The sequence below is a fragment of the Monodelphis domestica genome, chromosome 2 (assembly GCF_027887165.1).
Source record: "Monodelphis domestica isolate mMonDom1 chromosome 2, mMonDom1.pri, whole genome shotgun sequence".
Taxonomy (NCBI): domain Eukaryota; kingdom Metazoa; phylum Chordata; class Mammalia; order Didelphimorphia; family Didelphidae; genus Monodelphis; species Monodelphis domestica.
Window position 1 is genome coordinate 435,769,742 of NC_077228.1, and position 13,338 is coordinate 435,783,079.

General features: G+C 35.3%; 1 protein-coding gene across 7 annotated transcripts in view; it reads left to right on the top strand.

The window, feature by feature from the left end:
- Nucleotides 1-13,338, top strand: part of SCAF8 (SR-related CTD associated factor 8) — a 260,824-nt gene that overhangs the window by 182,779 nt on the left and 64,707 nt on the right. For 4 of the 7 annotated variants that reach the window (XR_001627208.2, XR_008916714.1, XM_016428984.2 and 1 more), the window contains one exon: nucleotides 10,120-11,273. The exons of the other annotated variants lie outside the window; for them this stretch is intronic. The gene's annotated coding sequence lies outside the window, so the exon portion shown is untranslated. Of the gene's footprint in view, nucleotides 1-10,119; nucleotides 11,274-13,338 lie in introns of those variants that run through there. 7 annotated transcript variants of the gene reach the window in all.

A 13,338-nucleotide genomic window follows, 5' to 3' on the forward strand; every position in this document is an offset into this window, starting at 1 on the left:
CAAAGTAGTAGCATCATCTTTGTCTTTTCAAAAACTGAGTGTGTCATCCTAGTTTACTTTTTAAAAACTGAGCATATCAGCCTCATTTACTGAACTAAGAAGAGAAATGTAAGTGAATGCCAAGTATTTTGAAAACACAAAGGGCTGTATTAGTGCCAAATGATCATACTAGACTAAATTTATCTATATTAGCATCAAAATTTTAAGATTTTTTAAAAGGGAAAATTGCCTAGACAGTTTGGGAAACATCAGTGGTGTATTAGAAGTCTGAAACAGATTTGAAAACAAATAGAGTAGGGAGAATGAAAAGAAAATATCAGAGCAATCTCTGAATGGCCATGATTTTTTTAAATCATTACTTTGTTATTATATTGAAGCTTGACATAAAGGGAAAAATAGTGAATGAGCCCTAATACATTACTTTACCATGCAAGTGGAGGTTCATTTCTTCCTCTTGAATTAAGAAAGAAATAATCTCATAAAAATATATTTCCAGATTTGATAGTTACTAATGGGAGGTGAGGGGCAAACAGCCTTGGAGGAAAAGTGATTTATAAAGATGTACAAGGGCAATTGATAAATCAAGAGTCTTAAAATTTATAATGCATCCAGAAATTTATTTAGAACTAAATTATATTAAATAATAAATTCAGGGGGCAGCTGGGTAGCTCAGTGGATTGAGAGTTAGGCACCTCAGACACTTCCCTGCTGTGTGACCCTGGGCAAGTCACTCAACCCCCATTACCCTTACCACTCTTCTGCCTTGGAGTCAATACACAGTATTGACTCCAAGACAGAAGGTAAGGGTTTTAAAAATTAATAAACGAATGAATAAATAACTAAAATAAATAATAAATCCAACTTAATGAAATAATCAGATCTAAAATTTTTAATATATAATGAAACAACTTGGAATCATGTCAAAGGTACAGACTTTAGTCCCATCTGAAAATTTCCATATAGATAAGTTTACTTGTTTGAATGATAAGAGTCTTCATGAATAGAGTAGAACTAATGATATTATCTCAGTACAGAACTTTTCAGGACTAGAGATTTAAATGTAAATTTGGGGATGAGATGAGGCCATCAAAATTAATCTGATGAAAGAGAGTTAAGTCAGCAAGCATTTATTGAACACCTATTATGTGGCAGAAGAAAGATAAACTATGTAGATAGATATATGCCTGGTATGTTACTAACCAGTCATTACCTTCCTCATGTGGTATTCATACAATCAAGTAAGGACAGTGGATGGGCATACTGATATGATTGGGACAGTGAATTTTTGCAAAGGGAGTGATGTGAAAGAAGTCTAGAAATATCAATAGGCCCAGGTTTTGGAGAGTCTTGAAAACCATGCTATAGAGTTGGAGAATTTTATCCTTTAGGCAGCACAGTACAATTGACTTTTTTGTTTTCTTTCTGTTTTTTTGTTTTGTTTATTCAAAAATATTTTATTTCCCCAATTACATATAACAACACTTTAAACATACATTTTATGAAATTCTAAGACCCAAATTGTCTCTCACCACCACCACCCATCTCCCAGTCTCAGAGATGATAAGCAATTTGATCAGTTATGCATGTATTATCATGCAAACCTTACTTCCATATTGGTCATTGTTATAAGAGAACAAATGTAAAACCAGAACTCCAAAATAAAAGCATAAATAAACTAATGTGAAAAATAGTATGCTTTGATCTGCATCTGTCTCCAACAGTTCTTTCTCTGGAGGTAGATAGCATTCTTTGTCATTAATCTTCTGAATTGTCCTAGATCAGACAATTGAAATTTTTAAAGATTTGACCTAGGAATAGGTATGATGAAAAAAGGTGTTTTGGGGAGATTTATGTGGCAGTGTGGTCTAAGATAGATTGAAATGGAGAGTAACTGAAGACAAGGACGCAAGTTAGGTTGTTTTAGCAGTTTATGTATGAAAGCAGAGCTAGTTGTGATAGCGGACATGGGAAGGAAGAGGCAGAGTTGAGAAATGTAGCAAAGGAAAGGATAGATAAGACTTGATGGCTGTTTACAAGGGCATGTTGATAAATGTTTAACAATTGACTCTCTAAAAATGCTTGGCATGTTTATGTTTAAACTACATCATTGATATTTCTCCATCTCTTTTTATGTCTGAAAACCAACAAAATGACAAATCAAGCTCTGATTTGTAGCATTTGGATAGTGAATGTCAAAGCTAGAAAGATTTGCTAAGACAAAAGATTTTGGTATTAATAGAAAGTAAAGACGCAAGTATTACTTGATAAAATTCAGAGTAGAGGCAATGTAGAAAAATACATTTACCTAGATCCTTTCAGAATTCATTCCTTTTTTAAAAAAGAAAATCCTCTTCTCCATAAACAGCTAGTAGAAATGACTGACAAAATGTAATTTCTCAAAGATGGTGGTATAAATGTTACCTGAATTATATTAATATGCATATAAATATGGTTATTCCTGGAAAAAGAAGCCATTTTGAGTTTATCTAGTCCAATCCCCTCAATTTTACAGATGAGGAACCTGAGGTCCATAAATCTGACGTGACTTGCCCAAGGTCATAATTGGGCATGGAATAGTAGAACTAGGATTTGAACCCAGATTCTCTGACTTCAGATATTAACCATTTTTCTCACTCTATAATGAATTTTGAATAGTTATTATTTTATTTACTGCTGCATACTGTCTTGTTGTGTTTCAGTTTAATCTCATGTCATATTTTGTAAGTATAACATGTCAATTGGACAAATTCTCAGAAGTGACATCTTATTGGTGTCCTAGATAACCTACCGGTAGATGAGCTAAAGAAATTATAAAGATTTTTAGGTGTGAGGTTCTCATGAGGCTATAGGAAAGGAATCCTGGTGGTGCTAAATGAATATTTGGTAATTGAGGCATCTTTGCATATAAGGCATACACTTCACCTTTGGGGCCTTAAATTAGACAAGGAATGTTAACTAGTTTTACATCATAAAGTTCTTTGGGGAACAGATAAAACTTTGGGCCCTTTTTCAGAATAATGTTCTTAAATGTATAAAAAATACATTGGATTTTAAAAACATTAATATTAAAAAAAATTAGTTCATATACTCCAGGTTAAGAACTCCTATTTAAATGAAATGCAGTACTTTTTATTGTATTAGTATTTTAACAACTAAATTTTGAAAAAGACAAAAGCAAAAAAGACAACAAAAGCAAAACAACAAATATAAACAATTTTAAAATATCTGTTGGATGGTTGAGGGGAACCTAATAATCATAACATGATGTTGTAGAAAGAACATTGAACTGGGTATTAAAGGACCTGGCCTTTAATCTTAGTTATGTCACTTACTACCTTCACCATCTTGAACAAATCACTAGACTCGTATCCAGCTGCTGTATCTGTTTCTTCATATGGTCTTCTGGTTTTCCATTCATTCAAAGAGCATTTATTAAGCTTTTATTATGTCAGGAATTGTACTAGGTAACAGGTACAAAAACAAGCCCAACAATTCCTGTGCTCGAGTATAGTGTCCTGAGGGGAGGGGACAGTACACAACACATACAAAGAAAGCACAATAAGAAATATATACAACATGAATATAAAGTGACTTTGTGGTGGGGACAGCACTAACAACTACATCATTCTATTAATACTTACTCATTTAAGGAATGAGTATCAAATTCTAAAGTCTGGGGAAAAGTTTAGAATGACATAACCTATGTAGGTAGTTCCCATTCCAGAGGTAAAATCACTGTGATTTATACCTTGTCCTTGTGATATTAATACTTAGTCTTCATAAACCTTAAACTTAAGCTAGGGCTTAGCCCACTTCAGAATTTACATTTACCACCTAATACTCAAGCCCTGGCTACTGTGGACAATACTACTAAAGCAAAACAGTACCTGGGGTCCCACTCCGAGTTTTCCACTTGAGTAGTTTGTTAATAAGTTCTCCTCCAAATCTCCCACCCTCAAAAGAAAATAAAGCTTAAAAATAGTAATAAATGCTTATCAACTTGACTTAAAATTCTAAACTGCTAAAGCCTTATAGAATCACTGTCCCTGCTTCAGTGCTTAGAAATATCCATCCCAGCCCTTTAAGAATTTTTTAGAATTTTAAGAATTTTTCTCATTACTGAACGGAATTGAAGATCTTAATCTGAGGTAGGATTGGGAAGAAAAGTTTTCCCCTAGAATATCCCCTAAAAATTAGCACTGCTCTACTGTGCATCTCTGGCAGTATTTGTGTTGGACAAATACTATACTTCCTGGTACTACACCAGTTGATCAGCTAGCCCTTTGGAGAACCATTAGTTGGAGTTGGCTTCTCTTTTCAGGACTCGTATGGCATACGATTTGTTGGTTTGACTTGTAGGCCTTTGCTTCTATCCATCCATCCAGACAGTTGCCTAATTATTCAAGCTAGAATGTCAGCAACCCAAGATAACTGAGTTAAGAGTCTCTGAAAGGAGCATTGTGCCTTCCTTATAAAAAAACAATTTTCAAAACCATTTTTGGTAGCTATTTTAAAGGCTTACTTCTGTTTCACTGAGTAGAGTTAACCATATTGTCCTGGATTTGAATATTTCTGCTTGCACATATGACCTCTGTACCTTGGCCCCAGCTCCTTTCCCTACCTTGGCCTCATTTTCTCATCTGGAAAATGAAAAAAATTGGACTAAGTGATCTTTAAAAATACCTTTCAGTTCTAACTTATAGAACTTGTGTTATAATTTAAGCACAGCTTTTACAAACCCCACCTTTTGTGTAAAGAAGGGGCAAAATTGTAAAATTTATGACCAAATTAAGAAACTTTAAAGGTTTTGGAATCTAGCCTGTGAGTATCATTGTGTTATTACTTTTATCTTAAAGATTCCATTCTCCTTTTTTTTTTAACAAAATTGAGTGTCTTTATTTATAGTCATTCTACATTGATGAATACCTTAAAAAATAAATATTAATGTAATAGGTTGTAGAGAGTACTTCATTAATCTTGTAGTGCCTGTGGCCTCCCTGGAAACTCAAAAGGCATCCCCTTTAACCTTAACACTAAAAATAACAATTTCTAATGTACACACTCATGTAAAATGCATTCAAACTTAGCCCTAGGGTTCCTCTGTAATTCCCTCTATGCAGTTGAGGTTAAATTGTCAATTGTCTGGATGTCATAAGGCCATTTTGCACAAATGACCCTTTCCTAAAAATATATGTTTTAAGACACTTAGGTGAATAATGAATTCACAGAACTCTACATTATTCCATTTCTGAATGAACTTGATTTTCCACTGGGAAAGGAGGCTGCCTTAAGGGCATGTAAGGACAGCCTAAATGACCTTTTGCTCCCTGCCCCTTCTATCCAGGGCTGGGGAAGAATCTCTGGCTCCCTCTGTGTCCCTGAAGCCCTTGCAAGGGTTATTAAGGCAATTTGAAGCCCTCAACATCTTTTCCTTAGAGGGTATATATACCTACCTACCTCCCAAATTTGTAGTGAAGATCAAATGAGAAATTATGTATATAAAAGATTTGCAAATCTTAAAGTGCTACATGCCAGCTATTATGATATATATGAAAGAATACACATCAATAAATACACATGTGTATGTGTTGTATTTTCCCCAAAAGGAGCAGAGCTGTGTATAGTTTTTCCAAAGGACGTTCCTGGAAAAGGAAAGAGTTATGAACATGTTGAAGTATAAGTTCATCTTTTTCTTTCTTCCCATAGGCCATTTTCATTGGTGTCAATTCTTTTTACCCACCATAAACTGGCCTAGAATGTCTGTGTTTAAGATTTGGAGTGAAGTAGAGAAAATTTGAAGGATAAATATTTTAAGAGTGAAGGCATTAAAAAAATTTAAGAATACTTTCATTATGGCAATTGCCACATATATTTTGGGATGATTGGTTTTCTTTCAATAAAAATGACTTGCTAATGCATCTGAAATAAATTTGGTATGCTTTATAACATTTCTGTGACAATATCTCTTTTGTAAAAATGAGGCATTTGTAATCTGCTACTCTAAAAGCTAATACATACAAATATTGTATCTCATAATGGAATCTAGCTTCTGAAGAGCAGAGAATATTTCATTTTTGTGTTTATTTCTTCAGCATTTACTTCAGTATCTAGTACAAAGTAGACATTTAATATAAATGCTTGTTTGTTAATTATCCGCTTTCTTGGAAAGTTGAGTATCTCTTTCCTTAGAAACAATCTTATAAATAGTTATGTTCCCACAAAAGTCTATTTAACCTATAAAGTAACTGAAATTTATTCATTGGAATGTAAGTTGGTAGGGATAGTTTCAGTTTTTGTCTTTGTATCCATAGCACTTTGTCCATAGTAGGTACTTGAATGTACTTTTTATGTGTGGTGCCTTTCATATACTAATTACTTTCAAAATTTCTATTGAATTAGAATATTTTCTTTGAAGTTAACCATCTACTATCACCGATTTATGCTTCCCTCTTCTGTTGTTCCTCTTCCTTTTCTCCTTGTTTTTCACTTAAAAACACAGCCACCATAGACAGCACTGATTAATGTAAAGGAAATGATTAATATAGCTTGAAAGGCAATGGCTGAGTTTGGAGAATACTTTTGCCCATCCTGCCATCAAAGATGTGACAACTATTGTTCACTTCTGAACTTAAGAGAATGCAATTCATGGAGATCATGCCTACTGCAGCTCCTGGGTATGAAGAGACTTATAGATTAGGGATTGTTTTCCCTTCTTGGGTACTCTAAGGGGAATATCTTCCTATCTCCAGTAAGTCTTAGACTAGTTGTTTATAATACTAACAATGTATACATATGTATAGTGTCTACTTGTGTTTCCTTTGAACTTCAGAAGAAGCCTTACTGATCAAGAATTACTCTGCTTATTTCAGAGATGTGGAAAGATAGGCTAACTTCAATTTTATAGAGCTAGTAAGTGGCAGAGATGCAGTATGAGCCCAAACCTTCTTACACTGCCAGGCTAGTGTTCCTTTTCCTACATCTTGCTCCCTCTCCATAGCCTAGGCTTTGGAGCATTCAATTGTATTTAATTCTTTAATAAGAATTTACTTCTTTAATAGTTAATTACTAAGAAGGAGCACTGTATCTCTATAGCACATGTTAAATCTTAGCACAGTGGTACAGCATAGAGCTAGTAATTCTAAATGAGTCAGAAATGCTTTGTGGGCAATAAAGAATTCAGCCTTTTAATAACCCAAATAATAGTGAATTCATTTTAACGGCTAAATAAATGTCATATTTTGAACATCAAGCTTACCCATTCAACTATTACCCATATATTTACATTCCTTGCCCCTGGAAGCTTCTCTAGAATTTGATGGTCATTTAACAACTTTGTCATATCTAATGATACATTTGTATTCATTTTCAACCATTTCTGTCAAGTAGCACTTATTAGCAGGTACTTATTAGTAATACTAAGCAGCTTCAGAAATCAGGTTCTTAAAAATGCCTGCCAGAGCAAAAGTGTTAAATTACCATAATTCCATTCCTAATTTCTATTACCATAATTATCCCAGATGAAGCATCTTTTTCTTAAAGGTCTTGCATCAAAGCGTTTGTCTTAGTTGGCAAGTAGGAGAAATACAAATGTAATCATTATCAAGTGTGTATATTTCATTTCATATGGCCCTAAATGAGCAAATCTAAGCTTTTCTTTTCTTAATTGATTTTTCCATCTTGGGCTCTTTGCCTCTCTCTCAAAATGTTGATTTCCTAAGGGTATTCACTACAGTCCTACAATATGGTCCATACTTAGCTTAAATTTAGAGCTTCAGTATAACAGAGCAATAATAATACAGTTTTATAAGTATTATCAAAGGGGCAGTATTAGAGATTTACAGAATCAAACTAGTGAATTTGCTGATCTCTTTCTTCAAATAATTGGCATTTGAAGAGTAAAAAGGTTTGGCAATAACTTTGAGATAATTTAAACTAAATGTTAAATTTCTTTACATTTCTTTTGCTTCTTATGGGGTATGGTAGAGGGCTATCATTCACAGCATTCATAATTGCTATTTTGATACAATGCCAAACATCTAGTAGAAAAGTAAAAAAAAAATTAGTCATGTCCTTGGTTAAATGACAACTAGTTTACCTAATTTAAAAACATTTGCATTGACTGAATTTGCGAGTTGTGTTTGGCATCTTTTTAGACATAATGTTCTAAGGAAATAAGGAAGTAACCCAATTGCCATCATTATAGGTTTCTAGTTGCTTGGGTGTCATTTTCTTGTTATTCAGTACGCAATATCTGTCATCCTTCTGTAGGCAACCCTCTTTGGTGATGTATATTCCAACTCATCCACATTAGTTTAGCCTCTTCAGGAAATCAGTCACTATTTCACTTACTCTGCAAGTATTTCTCTGCCAAGTCATTCTGGCCCACAAGTACCATTTTCTAAAGTACAACTACTTCAGTAAACTTGCCATTCATAACACTATCTGATGATCCTGACATGATCCAGTCAGTCAGAAGTCAGTCAGATTTCTTCATCTTGCAACATAGTCCTCAGTTTTCTTATCTGTAAAATGAAGGTGTTGGATTATTGAACTCTTACAGTCCCTTCTAGTGCTAAATATGTGATTTTATTTTAGTGAGTGATATTTTCATTCTACCAAATTTTAATGCTATGCAATGTGGTCTGACTTTTAGTGGTTTGAAAAGATTTCACAGGAGAGACTGCTTTGTATCAGAAAACTAGCTACAAAGGCTATGAAATTATTTGGGTTTCATTGCAAGAATATCGACTCTTTCAAAAAGCATGCTCTATATTGTTGCTTTTAAATATATTTCATGACTATTACTTCACTTAAGAAAATATATATGTGCCCCTCCCCCCCAAAAGAATCCTTCCTAGGACTTGTAGCAAAAGTATAGACAGTGCATGTGGAAATAAGTTAAACTCCATTAAGCTGTTGGATTGTTAACACAGTTAAGGGGGGGAAAAAGGGCAGAAAGAATATTACGTTTTTAAATCTTAATTGCCAAATTTCTTTGTTTCACTTTCATTTAAGAGAAAGGCTTTATTTGGACTCGGTATATTAAAGATTTGTAGACTTTGAAGCAGCTAGGTGACTCAGTGGACAAGAGCTCTGGGCCTAGAGTCAGAAAGACCTAACTTAAAATCTGGCCCTAGACACTAGCTATGTAACCTTAGGCAAGTCCTTTAACCTCTCTTTACCAGGGAGCTCAGTGGATAGAGGACGGGCCTGGAATCACGAAGATCTGAGACCAAATCTGGCCTCAGACCCCTACTAGCTGTGTGACCCTGAGCCAAGCACTTAAAATCTGTTGACCTTATTCCATTGGAGAATGGTAAACCACTCCAGTATCTTTGCCAAGAAAACATGGACAGTATTGGCATGCTAATGCCAACATGACCACAGAGTCATAAAGAGTCGGATGTGACTGAACAACAAAAAATATTAAAGACAAGCATTTTATGGCTATTTGGGGGCCCCTTTGAAATGTTAACTCATCAATATCATTTCAGTATAAGAAAATATACTAAATATGGTATATTATGTATAATAATATATAATATACAATAATATAGACACCCCAAATTGAATGGATATGGTAGGGGATTCAGGGAGGAAGTAGTACCCTGTCATTCCTAGAGATGGTGCTTGGGATACCGCCAAGATAGAACAGCTTCCCACACTATTGTGCTTTGCTTAATCTTTCCATGTTATCAGAGCACTAGATAGGACAATAGTGAAACCAAAGCAGGATAAAGAGAAATGTGCATGCTACATATGAAGGAAGAATTTTCTATAAATAAAATAGAATGATCCTGGGCAAGCAAAAAGTGTAACATAATACTGTTAAATTAGGAGGAGATGGGTTGCCCTGATAGATTGTAAGCCCCTTGTGGGCAGAAACTATCTTATTTCTCTTTATGTTCCCCACTACCCCCTATGCATTGCACATGGTAGGCACTCAACTGTTAGTTGAATAAATAAATTAATGTGAAATCAGCAGTTTACAAAGCAAGACCAAATCAAGCCCTGAAACATTTGCTGTTGTGTTGACACCTCTTTTCTTGGGGGAAAAATAACTAGGAGAAGGCATTCCATTGACCAGTGATGACCAGTTATTGTTCCTTTTGTCAACAGGCAAGATGATGAATGAAGTTCTGGCATCGTCCTGTGTCCCAGGCCTTGTAGAATTAAGTGAGACGTGCTTCAAAGTTCTAATGTGCATCACATCGGATCTTGTTTAATGAAGCGTTAAAAGGAACCCATCGTTACATGTTGAGAAGGCTCTGTGCTTTTTTATGCATTGTTTCTGATTGAATCCAGAGATTGCAAGCATGCCTCCCCATATTACCTGTTTGGAGCAGGTTTAATTTTATAAATTTTAAGCACAAACTCTATGAGTTTCTAGTTCATATTTGTTCTTTTGAGGATCCACTCAGATGAACCAAGTTGCATCTGTAAGAGACATGAGCTTCTGCAGGCCCAGAATATATTGGGATATAAATTGCAACTAATTCTTTTTTGTAACACCGCCGTGTATGTGTAATTGAAAGGACAGGTTGCAAGAGAAACTTCAGGGAAAAAAGGTCCTGTTTTGTTTGCAACAAGAATGTTGTTACAACAATGATTTTAGTAAACTAAATTCTTAATTGAACACAGCATGTGTAGACTGTGCAGTTCCTGAGTAGTGGCTATAATCCATTAATATTAGTGTCCTCCTTAGATTTCCCCCCACTCTTCAACGTCTTATGCTTTCATGAAACATACAGTTGGGAAAAATGCAGGATTCAACATAATCTTTCTGATATTTATCTCTGACCATCATTTCTTGTTAGCTGAAGTCAGGAGATATGAGTCAAGGCTGTGAGGCATTGTGGGAGAAGGAAGTAATGATGATGAATGAACATAATACATTATGTAGTTATACATACTTTATAAGTATGTTCATTATTAACTTCATTTGCAGGGAAGAGAAATAACAGTTTCCTATGAATGTCCAAATGTGTATTAGGGGTTTCTGAGATCATCAGTATTCATTTTGCCTGTTGAATACCTGCAGAAAACATTCCCCTACACACACATACTCACACACACACACACATACATACCACATTCTCTTTTTCTCTCCACTCTTGAAAGAACATCTTTATCATTTTGTTTTTTGCTCTGTCAAAAATTAAAGTGCTTGGAATGCTGTAGTCTGTGGTCTCTTGAAATCTGATCAATGAGAACCTAAAACTTTCACATTATGCTGTCACTTTGGACCTTCATAATAAAAATGGAAATTCTCATTTTTTGCTGTTATTTGTTTATTTTCTATTATAATTCTGTCCTTGAAAATAACAAGTTCATCTGTCTAGGTTTATCCCCCAGCACTACCCCAGGAGCTATGCATTTGGGACTAATAAAATATATCACTGGGCTTGGACACAGTCATAGAAATTTAAGTTTACTGTGCCTTTATGTAAAATAGAGGCATTTAACAACCTTACACTGAATAATTATACACTTGGTTCTGCTATGTGTCTGTTTAAGCCATTTATTTTGTTTTCCTTAAGAATTATAAAATTTTAGGCTTTGAAGGAACATTAATGGCTATCTCAACCCATATCTGAAAAAGAATTTCCTCTAGAATGTAGCTGATGAGAAGTTATACAGACTACTTGAGAATCCCCACTAAGGAAGAATGAATTATCTCCTGGGAAAACCCAATGTACTTTGGGCTAAAATACCATTAGGAAATTGATTCTTGCATTACACCTAAATTTACCTCTTTTGCATCCATCCTCCTCTCATTATGTCTAGTTCTGCCCTCCAAAAACAAACATAACTACCCTAATCTCTCTTCCACTTGGAAGCCTTTTAAGAACTTGAAGATATCTATCATATCCCTCCTGAGTCTTCTCTTCTTCAGGCTAAACACTTGTCCTTTCTTGAACTGGTCCTTATTTGACACAGAACTGGAAGTCCTTCATCATCCTGACTCTCTTCCTCTGGATTCTCTCTAGCTTCTCAAAATTCTACCTAAAATATGATGCCCAGAACTCTACACAGCACTCCAGATGTGGCCTAACCCAGTCTGGTCCATGCTTCATGCTGCTATCAGAAAAAAACCTTCATGTTATGAATATGATGGTCATGTCATTCTTTCTGCTCAAAAGATCATCAGCGGCTCCCTATCTCCTCTCCTGTATAAACTTCTTTTCCTGGCATTCAAAACTTTCCACAATCTAGTACCTCCTACCCTTATTTTCTAGCTTTAAATAATATTACTCATCTCCATACATTTCATGCTACAAAGAATGGACTACTCTCTTCCTTCCATATGCCTGAAACATCTTTCTCCTCACCTTTCCAGCCTTTAAAGCCCATCAGAGATGCTAAATGCCCCATGAAGACATCCCAGATCCCCAGTTCCAACTCCTGCCTTTACAAAGTACTTTCCCCTTATTTTCTACAAAAGTATTGGTCCCACAAAGACAAGGGCCATGTGATCTTTGCACCCTTCCCTGCATCTAACAGTGATCTTCCTGTTGTAGTCACTGAATGATTGATTATTGCTGGTCCCAAGAGAAATTGAGCATGGTAATTTGTATGGATCACTGAAAACCCATTAGTATTCCTGGAAACAATACTTAGAGCTCATAAATTAGTAACACTATTGTAATGCAAAGGGCAGCAGATTTTAGGCCAAATTCTATTACAGTGGTCTCTACTGGGCCTCTCTCACTGATGCCAGACTTTATTATTACAGGAACATTAAAAATCTAAACGTATAGGGCCCGAGACTCGTATTGTCAAATGATAAGATTCTGGTTAGAGTTAGGAAGAGAGTGCTATCATAAATAGACCTTTTCCTTCCTTTTTTCCTCCTCTAAGCTGCTGAGTAAATGTTATGGAGCAGTGAAATATGGGAAACAGATAGGATTCTCTGTAGTGATAGGAGCATCTAGGAAGAGATTTACCAATTTCTGAATAGTCACCTGTAATGGAGGGGGAGTGGTGCAATCATGCCTTTTATGTGGAAAGATGGATAAGGTGCCCAAGTTTTAAATAAGGTTCTATTTCTTTCAAGATACTTGATCAGAGTCCATTTTCTGCATATCACGAATCAGGAAAGCAGATACAGTTATCAGCCAAGTGACTGTCAATGTGCTGTTGCCTTCCTTTGCATTTGCTTCTTGTTAAACTCTTAACCAGTGTGGCTTTTTTAATTTAATTAAAAAAAAAAACTGGTTCATTACCATCTTACCCAGGCCAGAAGAACAGAGACTACTTAGGGGTCCAACCCCACTCCTGAGGAGCCTGGTAGCTTTGACTTGCTATTTCTGACCTGGGCCAGTTCTGCCTTCCCTT